This window comes from Meles meles, chromosome 6 (genome assembly GCF_922984935.1).
Source record: "Meles meles chromosome 6, mMelMel3.1 paternal haplotype, whole genome shotgun sequence".
NCBI lineage: Eukaryota > Metazoa > Chordata > Mammalia > Carnivora > Mustelidae > Meles > Meles meles.
In genome coordinates, this window is record NC_060071.1 from 151,952,219 (window position 1) to 151,961,246 (window position 9,028).

General features: G+C 39.9%; 1 gene segment (V, D, J or C); it reads right to left on the reverse strand.

Moving 5' to 3' along the window:
* Positions 1 to 9,028, reverse strand: part of LOC123943474 — a 1,358,446-nt gene that overhangs the window by 1,029,525 nt on the left and 319,893 nt on the right.

Sequence of the window (9,028 nt, forward strand, 5' to 3'; positions counted from 1 at the left end):
CATAGTCTTTTATGGTTCGCCTGCCCTTCCAATTTTTTTTTTTATAAACATATAATGTATTTTTATCCCCAGGGGTACAGGTCTGTGAATCGCCAGGTTTACACACTTCACAGCACTCACGATAGCACATACCCTCCCCAATGTCCATAACCCCCTCCCCCTCTCCCAACCCCACCCCCCCCCCACAACCCCCAGTTTCTTTTGTGAGATTGAGAGTCATTTATGGTTTGTCTCCCTCCCAATCCCATCTTGTTTCATTATTCTTCTCCTATCACACTAAGCCCCCGTGTTGCTTCTCCATGTCCTCATATCAGGGAGATCATATGATAGTTGTCTTTCTCCGATTGACTTATTTCACTAAGCATGATGCCCTCTAGTTCCATCCACATCGTCGCAAATGGCAAGATTTCATTTCTTTTGATGGCTGCATAGTATTCCATTGTATATATATATATACCATATCTTCTTTATCCATTCATCTGTTGATGGACGTCTAGGTTCTTTCCATAGTTTGGCTATTGTAGACGTTGCTGCTATAAACATTCGGGTACACGTGCCCCTTCGGATCACTATGTTTGTATCTTTAGGGTAAATACCCAGTAGTGCAATTGCTGGGTCATAGGGTAGTTCTATTTTCAACATTTTGAGGAACCTCCATGCTGTTTTCCAGAATGGTTGCACCAGCTTGCATTCCCATCAACAGTGTAGGAGCGTTTCCCTTTCTCTGCATCCTCGCCAGCATCTGTCATTTCCTGACTTGTTAATTTTAGCCATTCTGACTGGTGTGAGGTGATATCTCATTGTGGTTTTGATTTGTATTTCCCTGATGCCGAGTAACGTGGAGCACTTTTTCATGTGTCTGTTGGCCATCTGGATGTCTTCTTTGCAGAAATGTCTGTTCATGTCCTCTGCCCATTTCTTGATTGGATTGTTTGTTCTTTGGGTGTTGAGTTTGCTAAGTTCCTTATAGATTTTGGATACTAGCCCTTTATCTGATATGGCATTTGCAAATATCTTCTCCCATTCTGTCAGTTGTCTTTTGGTTTTGTTAACTGTTTCCTTTGCTGTGCAAAAGCTTTTGATCTTGATGAAATCCCAATAGTTCATTTTTGCCCTTGCTTCCCTTGCGTTTGGCGTTGTTCCTAGGAAGATGTTGCTGCGGCTGAGGTCAAAGAGGTTGCTCCCTGCGTTCTCCTCAAGGATTTTGATGGATTCCTTTCTCACATTGAGGTCCTTCATCCATTTGGAGTCTATTTTCGTGTGTGGTGTAAGGAAGTGGTCCAATTTCATTTTTCTGCATGTGGCTGTCCAATTTTCCCAGCACCATTTATTGAAGAGGCTGTCTTTTTTCCATTGGACATTCTTTCCTGCTTTGTCGAAGATTAGTTGACCATAGAGTTGAGGGTCTATTTCTGGGCTCTCTATTCTGTTCCATTGATCTATGTGTCTGTTTTTGTGCCAGTACCATGCTGTCTTGATGATGACAGCTTTGTAATAGAGCTTGAAGTCCGGAATTGTGATGCCACCAACTTTGCTTTCTTTTTCAATATTCCTTTGGCTATTCGAGGTCTTTTCTGGTTCCATATAAATTTGAGGATTATTTGTTCCATTTCTTTGAAAAAAATGGATGGTATTTTTATAGGGATTGCATTAAATGTGTAGATTGCTTTAGGTAGCATAGACATTTTCACAATATTTATTCTTCCAATCCAGGAGCATGGAAAGTTTTTCCATTTTTTTGTGTCTTCCTCAATTTCTTTCATGAGTACTTTGTAATTTTCTGTGTATAGATTCTTAGCCTCCTTGGTTAGGTTTATTCCTAGGTATCTTATAGTTTTGGGTGCAATTGTAAATGGGATTGACTCCTTAATTTCTCTTTCTTCTGTCTTGTTGTTGGTGTACAGAAATGCAACTGATTTCTGTGCATTGATTTTATATCCTGACACTTTACTGAATTCCTGTAGAAGTTCTAGCAGTTTTGGAGTGGAGTCTTTTGGGTTCTCCACATATAGTATCATATCATCTGCGAAGAGTGATAGATTGACTTCTTCTTTGCCTATTTGGATGCCTTTGATTTCTTTTTGTTGTCTGATTGCTGAGGCTAGGACTTCTAGTACTATGTTGAATAGCAGTGGTGATAATGGATATCCCTGCTGTGTTCTTGACCTTAGCGGAAAAGCTTTCAGTTTTTCTCCATTGAGACTGATATTTGCGGTGGGTTTTTCATAGATGGCTTTGATAATATTGAGGTATGTGCCCTCTATCCCTACACTTTGAAGAGTTTTGATCAGGAAGGGATGCTGTACTTTGTCAAATGAATTTTCAGCATCTATTGAGAGTATCGTATGGTTCTTGTTCTTTCTTTTATTAATGTGTTCTATCACATTGATTGATTTGCGGATGTTGAACCAACCCTGCAGCCCTGGAATAAATCCCACTTCAACGTGGTGAATAATCCTTTTAATGTACTGTTGAATCCTATTGGCTAGTATTTTGGCGAGAATTTTTGCGTCTGTGTTCATCAAGGATATGTAGTTCTCTTTTTTGGTGGAATCCTTGTCTGGTTTTGGGATCAAGGTGATGCTGGCCTCATAAAATGAGTTTGGAAGTTTTCCTTCCATTTCTATTTTTTGGAACAGTTTCAGGAGAATAGGAATTAGTTCTTCTTTAAAGGTTTGGTAGAATTCCCCTGGGAAGCCATCTGGCCCTGGGCTTTTGTTTGTTTGGAGATTTTTGATGATTGTTTCAATCTCCTTACTGGTAATGGGCCTGTTCAGGTTTTCTATTTCTTCCTGGTTCAGTTGTGGTAGTTTATATGTCTCTAGGAATGCATCCATTTCTTCCAGATTGTCAAATTTGTTGGCGTAGATTTGCTCATAGTATGTTCTTACAATTGTCTGTATTTCTTTGGTGTTAGTTGTGATCTCTCCTCTTTCATTCATGATTTTATTGATTTGGGTCCTTTCTCTTTTCTTTTTGATGAGTCTGGCCAGGGGATTATCAATCTTATTGATTCTTTCAAAGAACCAGCTCCTAGTTTCATTGATTTTTTCTATTTTTTTTTTTTTTTTTGGTTTCTATTTCATTGATTTCTGCTCTGATCTTTATGATTTCTCTTCTCCCGCTGGGTTTAGGGTTTCTTTCTTGTTCTTTCTCCAGCTCCTTTACCTGTAGGATTAGGTTGTGTACTTGAGACCTTTCTTGTTTCTTGAGAAAGGCTTTTTCCACTATATATTTTCCTCTCAGGACTGCCTTTGCTGTGTCCCACAGATTTTGAACCGTGTGTTTTCATTATCATTTGTTTCCATGAATTTTTTCAATTCTTCTTTAATTTCCTGGTTGACCCATTCATTCTTTAGAAGGATGCTCTTTAGTCTCCATGTATTTGGGTTCTTTCCAGCTTTCCTCTTGTGATTGAGTTCTAGCTTCAGAGCATTGTGGTCTGAAAATATTCAGGGAATCATCCTAATCTTTTGATACTGGTTGAGACCTGATTTGTGACCCAGGATGTGATCTATTCTGGAGAAGGTTCCATGTGCACTAGAGAAGAATGTGTATTCTGTTGCTTTGGGATGAAATGTTCTGAATATATCTGTGATGTCCATCTGGTCCAGTGTGTCATTTAAGGCCTTTATTTCCTTGTTGATCTTTTGCTTGGATGATCTGTCCATTTAATTGAGGGGAGTGTTAAAGTCCCCTACTATTATTGTATTATTATTGATGTGTATCTTTGATTTTGTTATTAATCGGTTTATATAGTTGGCTGCTCCCACGTTAGGGGCATAGATATTTAAAATTGTTAGATCTTCTTGTTGGACAGACCCTTTGAGTAGGATATAGTGTCCTTCCTCATCTATTATTATAGTCTTTGGCTTAAAATCTAATTGATCTGATATAAGGATTGCCACCCCAGCTTTCTTCTGATGCCCATTAGCATGGTAAATTGTTTTCCACCCCCTCACTTTAAATCTGGAGGTGTCTTCGCGTCTAAAATGGGTTTCTTATAGGCAACATACTGATGGGTTTTGTTTTTTATCCATTCTGATACCCTGTGTCTTTTGATTGGGACATTTAGCCCATTAACATTCAGGGTAACTATTGAGAGATATGAATTTAGTGCTATTATGAGACTGTAAGATGACTGTTACTGTATATTGTCTCTGTACCTTTCTGATCTACTACTTTTAGGCTCTCTCTTTGCTTAGAGGACCCCTTTCAATATTTCCTGTAGAGCTGGTTTGGTGTTTGCAAATTCTTTCAGTTTTTGTTTGTCCTGGAAACTTTTTACCTCTCCTTCTATTTTCAATGATAGCCTAGCTGGATAGAGTATTCTTGGCTGCATGTTTTTCTCATTTAGTGCTCTGAATATGTCATTCCAGCTCTTTCTGGCCTGCCAGGTCTCTGTGGATAAGTCTGCTGCCAATCTAATATTCTTACCATTGTATGTTATAGACTTCTTTTCCCGGGCTGCTTTCAGGATTTTCTCTTTGTCACTAAGACTTGTAAATTTTACTATTAGGTGATGGGGTGTGGACCTATTCTTGTTGACTTTGAGGGGGGTTCTCTGCATCTCCTGGATTTTGATGCTTGTTCCCTTTGCCATATTAGGGAAATTCTCTCCAATAATTCTCTCCAATAGACCTTCTGCTCCCCTCTCTGTTTCTTCTTCTTCTGGAATCCCAATTATTCTAATGTTGCTTCATCTTATGGTGTCTCTTATCTCTCGAATTCTCCCCTCGTGGTCCAGTAGCTGTTTGTCTCTCTTTTGCTCGGCTTCTTTATTCTCTATCATTTGGTCTTCTATATCACTAATTCTTTCTTCTGCCTCATTGATCCTAGCTGTGAGAGCCTCCATTTTTGATTGCACCTCATTAATAGCTTTTTTTATTTCAACTTGTTTAGATTTTAGTTCTTTAATTTCTCCAGGAAGGGCTTTTATATCTCCAGAGAGGGTTTCTCTAATATCTTCCATGCCTTTTTTGAGCCCGGCTAGAACATTCAGAATCGTCATTCTGAACTCTAGATCTGACTTATTACCAATGTCTGTGTTGATTAGGTCCTTAGCCTTCGGTACTGTCTCTTGTTCTTTTGTTTGTGGTGATTTTTTCCGCCTTGTCATTTTGTCCAGCTAAGAGGATATGAAGGATCAAATAAAATACTAAAAAGGTGGCAAAGACCCCAGAAAAATGCGCTGTAACCAAATCAGAAGAGACCCCAAATTGTGGGGGGGAGAAAGGGGATAAAAACAGGTTCAGAAAAAAAAGAAAAAAATTTAAAAAATAAAACAAATAAAGAAAAAATATATAAAAGAAAGAAAAAATATATATATATTTAGATAAACTAGTCAAAAACGTTAAAAAAGAAAAGGGTAAAAGTTTTAAAAAATTTAGCAGAAGAAGAAAAAAGAAAAAAAGAAAAAAATTGAAAAAAGAAAAAAAAAATGAAGTAGCCGCAAGACTAAAGAATCATGGGGAGAAAGCCATGAGTTCCGTGCTTTGCTTTCTCCTCCTCTGGAATTGCGCTGCAGTCTTAGGAATTGAACCTGCTTTCCTTGATAGATGAACTTCGTCCTGGCTGGATAGTTTGTTGATCTTCTGGGGGGAGGGACCTGTTGTAGTGACTCTCAAGTGTCTTTGCCCGAGGCGGGATTGCACCGCCCTTACCCACGGCCGGACTAAGTAATTGGCTCGGGTTCACTTTTGGGAGCTTCTGTTCCCTGAACGCTTTCCGTAGAGTTCCGGAGGATGGGAATGAAAATGGCAGCCACCTAGTCTCCCGCCAGGAGGAGCCAAGAGCCCCGGGCCCCACTCCTCAGTGTGCCCCCAGAGGACAGCACCCAATCACTCCCGTATCCCCAGTCTCTAGCCGCGCTCCGAGCTCAGCCAGCCCGTGACCAGTTCAAGGTAACCCCGAGCTGAGAGTTCAGTCCTCAGCTCTGTCTCTGTAGCTGGCTTCTCTGTTCTAATACCTGCGAGCTCTATGACACTCAGGCACCCCCGATCCTTCTGTGACCCTGCGGGACCTGGGGCCACGCTGACGCCGCGTGGGCTTCACCCTGGTTTAGCCTCTGGAACAATGTCCCTCAGTGGAACAGACTTTTAAAAGTCCTGATTTTGTGCTCTGTTCCTCTGCCGCTTGCCGGGAGCCGGCCCCTCCCCCCGTGGTCTATCTTCCCGTCGTTTTAGATTCACTTCTCCGCCAGTCCTACCTTTCAGAAAGTGGTTGATTTTCTGTTTCTAGAATTGCTGTTCTTCTCTTCAATCTCCCTTGGATTTGTAGGTGTTTGCAATGTTTAGATAAGCTATCGAGCTGATCTCCTGCTACCTGATGTAGTCTCAGCCTGCTACTTCTCCGTCATCTTGACTCCTCCCCCTCAGATTTTCCTGTATTTTCCCTGCAATTCCTCCTTCTTCTCTTCCTTTCTTCACCCTGTCCCCACATAACTATTGATCTTTCTCATGTTACCTTACACTTGGTTCAATTTTCTAGAATGTAAAAATGCTAGTTTTACTGTATGTCCTTTTATTTTTAGGGCTTATTTTTCTCAGCATCAATCCTTGGGAATATATCCATGTGGTTATGTGTATCAAAACTCATTAGTTTTATATATTGGCAGCATTTCAAAATGAACACAGGAGAATTTTATTTTTTCAGTAGTTTTTTAGGATTGGGATCATTTCCAGTTTCAGGTATTTCAATAAAGTTGCTTCCTAGCCTAGACTTGAAGGTGTAGTGTTCAGAGAATGTGTTATTTATACATTTTCCACAACAACAACTAACTGGAAGTAGTGTGGAGGTGCACATTTGCATCAATGTGGGAGTTTATCCAACTTGGGAGGGTTTTCTTATTATCTATTTGATTTTTTAATTAAATTAAATTTTTTTAGTGTTCCAGAATTCACACCCAGTGCTCCATGCAATATGTGCCCTCCTTCATACCGAGCATCAGAGTCACCTAACCTCCCACCCCCTCTGTTCCAAAACTCTCAGTTTGTTTCTCAGAATCCACAGTCTTTCATGGTTCATGTTCCCCTCCGATTTTCCCCAATTCACTCTTCTTTCCACCTCCTAATGACCTCCAAGTTGTTCCTTATGTTCGAAAAATAAGTGAAACCATATGATAAATGACTCTCTCTGCTTGACTTATTTCACTCAACATAATCTCCTCCAGTCTTTCCATGTTGATACAAAAGTTGGGTATTCTTCCTTTCTGAAGGAGGCATAATACTCCATAGTATATATGGACCACATCATCTTTATCCATTTATCTGTTGAATGGCATCTCAGTACTTTCCACAGTTTGGCAACTGTGTCCATTGCTGCTTTGAACACTGGGTTTATGTAGTTGTTTTTAGAAGCTCAGTTTCACAGGTGGGAATTAGTATTTATTTATTTATTCATTCCTTCAGAGTATTATGTTTAAGTATTTGTGTTAGAGTTAGGTTTATATTTCAGGATTAAGGGTTAGGGAGTAAGGGTTAGGGCTCAGGGCAAATGCCCAGTATTTTGAAGTTCAGAATGTCCCCAGAAAATAATACTCAACCTTTCGTAAGATGAGAATGGTCCTGGAAGAGATCTACTGAACTGAGTAAGAAGGGGATTTGGTGCTCTAAATATTTATTTTTTAAAATGTTGATTCTAGAGGTGGACAAGATGTCAGAGGAGTAGATGACCTTGTTTAAAATGGTCCACTGAACTGTGTTGGAGACATACCAGAGAACTCCTACAGAAGACAGGGTGAAAGAACAAGAGACCTACAACCCTTAGGTATCTATAAAACAGGTACATTTTGCTTGGGTTGTGGTCAGTAACTTGGGGTTTGTATATTCCCTCAACCACTCCTCAACAGAATGACTAGGAGGAGGAATAACCAACACAGGAAAAATTTGGAGACTGTGACCTCTGCCACAGAACTAATGGATATGGATATAAGCAAGATGTGAGAAATACACTTCAGTGTAACAGTTATACAGACAAGGCTAGGTTGGAGAGAACCATTAATGGCAACATAGATTCTCTAAGGGCAGAATTGAGAGATGATCTGGCAGAACTTAAAAATGCTATCATTGAGATCCATTCTAATCTAGATACTTTAAAAGCCAGGGTAAATGAGGCAGAAGAATGGATTAGTGATGTAGAAGACAAACTGATAGAAAAAGGAGGATCAGGAGGAGACCTGGAACACACAGCTTAGAATCCATGAAAACAGGGTTCAAGAAATAAATGACCCCATGAAACATATAGGCATTGTATGTATATACAATTATTGGGATCTCTTAGGGGGTGGAGAGAGAGAGAGGACTAGAATATATATTTCAGCCAATCCTAGCTGAGAACAACCCTAATCTGGGGAATGATATAAGCACTCATGTCCTAGAGACAGAGGGGACCCCTCCCAAAATCAAGGAAAATAAACCAATGCCATGGCAACTAGGAGTAAAGTATGCAAATCTTAGAAGCAAGGAAACCATCCTAAGGGCAGTTATGGGGAGGAGATTATTTATGCACAGAGGGAAGAGACTCAGAATAATGTCAGACCTGTCCACAGAGTCCTGGAAACCCAGAAAGGGCTGGTAGGATATATTCAGGGCATAAATGTAAAGAATGTGCAGCCAAGATTATTTTGGCAAGGTTCTCACCTAGAACGGATAGAGAGTCAAGGAACTTCTGAGACTGACAGAGACTGAAAGAATATGTAACCACTAAGCCAGAAATACAGGAAATATTAAGGGGTGTGTGTGTCCTAAATATGAGAAAGACACGAAGAGTGTTATAGAACAGAAATTTATAGAGACGATCTATGGGTACAAGGTCTTCACAAACAACATGATGACAGTAAAATCATATATTTCAATAATCACTCTCAACATGAACGTCCTAAATGCTCCCATAAAATGGCACAGGGTTGCAGACTAGATAAGAAGACAGGACCAATTGACAGGGTGTCTACAAGAGACTCATTCTGAACCTAAACATACGTCCAGACTGAAAGTGAAGGGATAGAGAGCCATCTTTAATGACAATGACT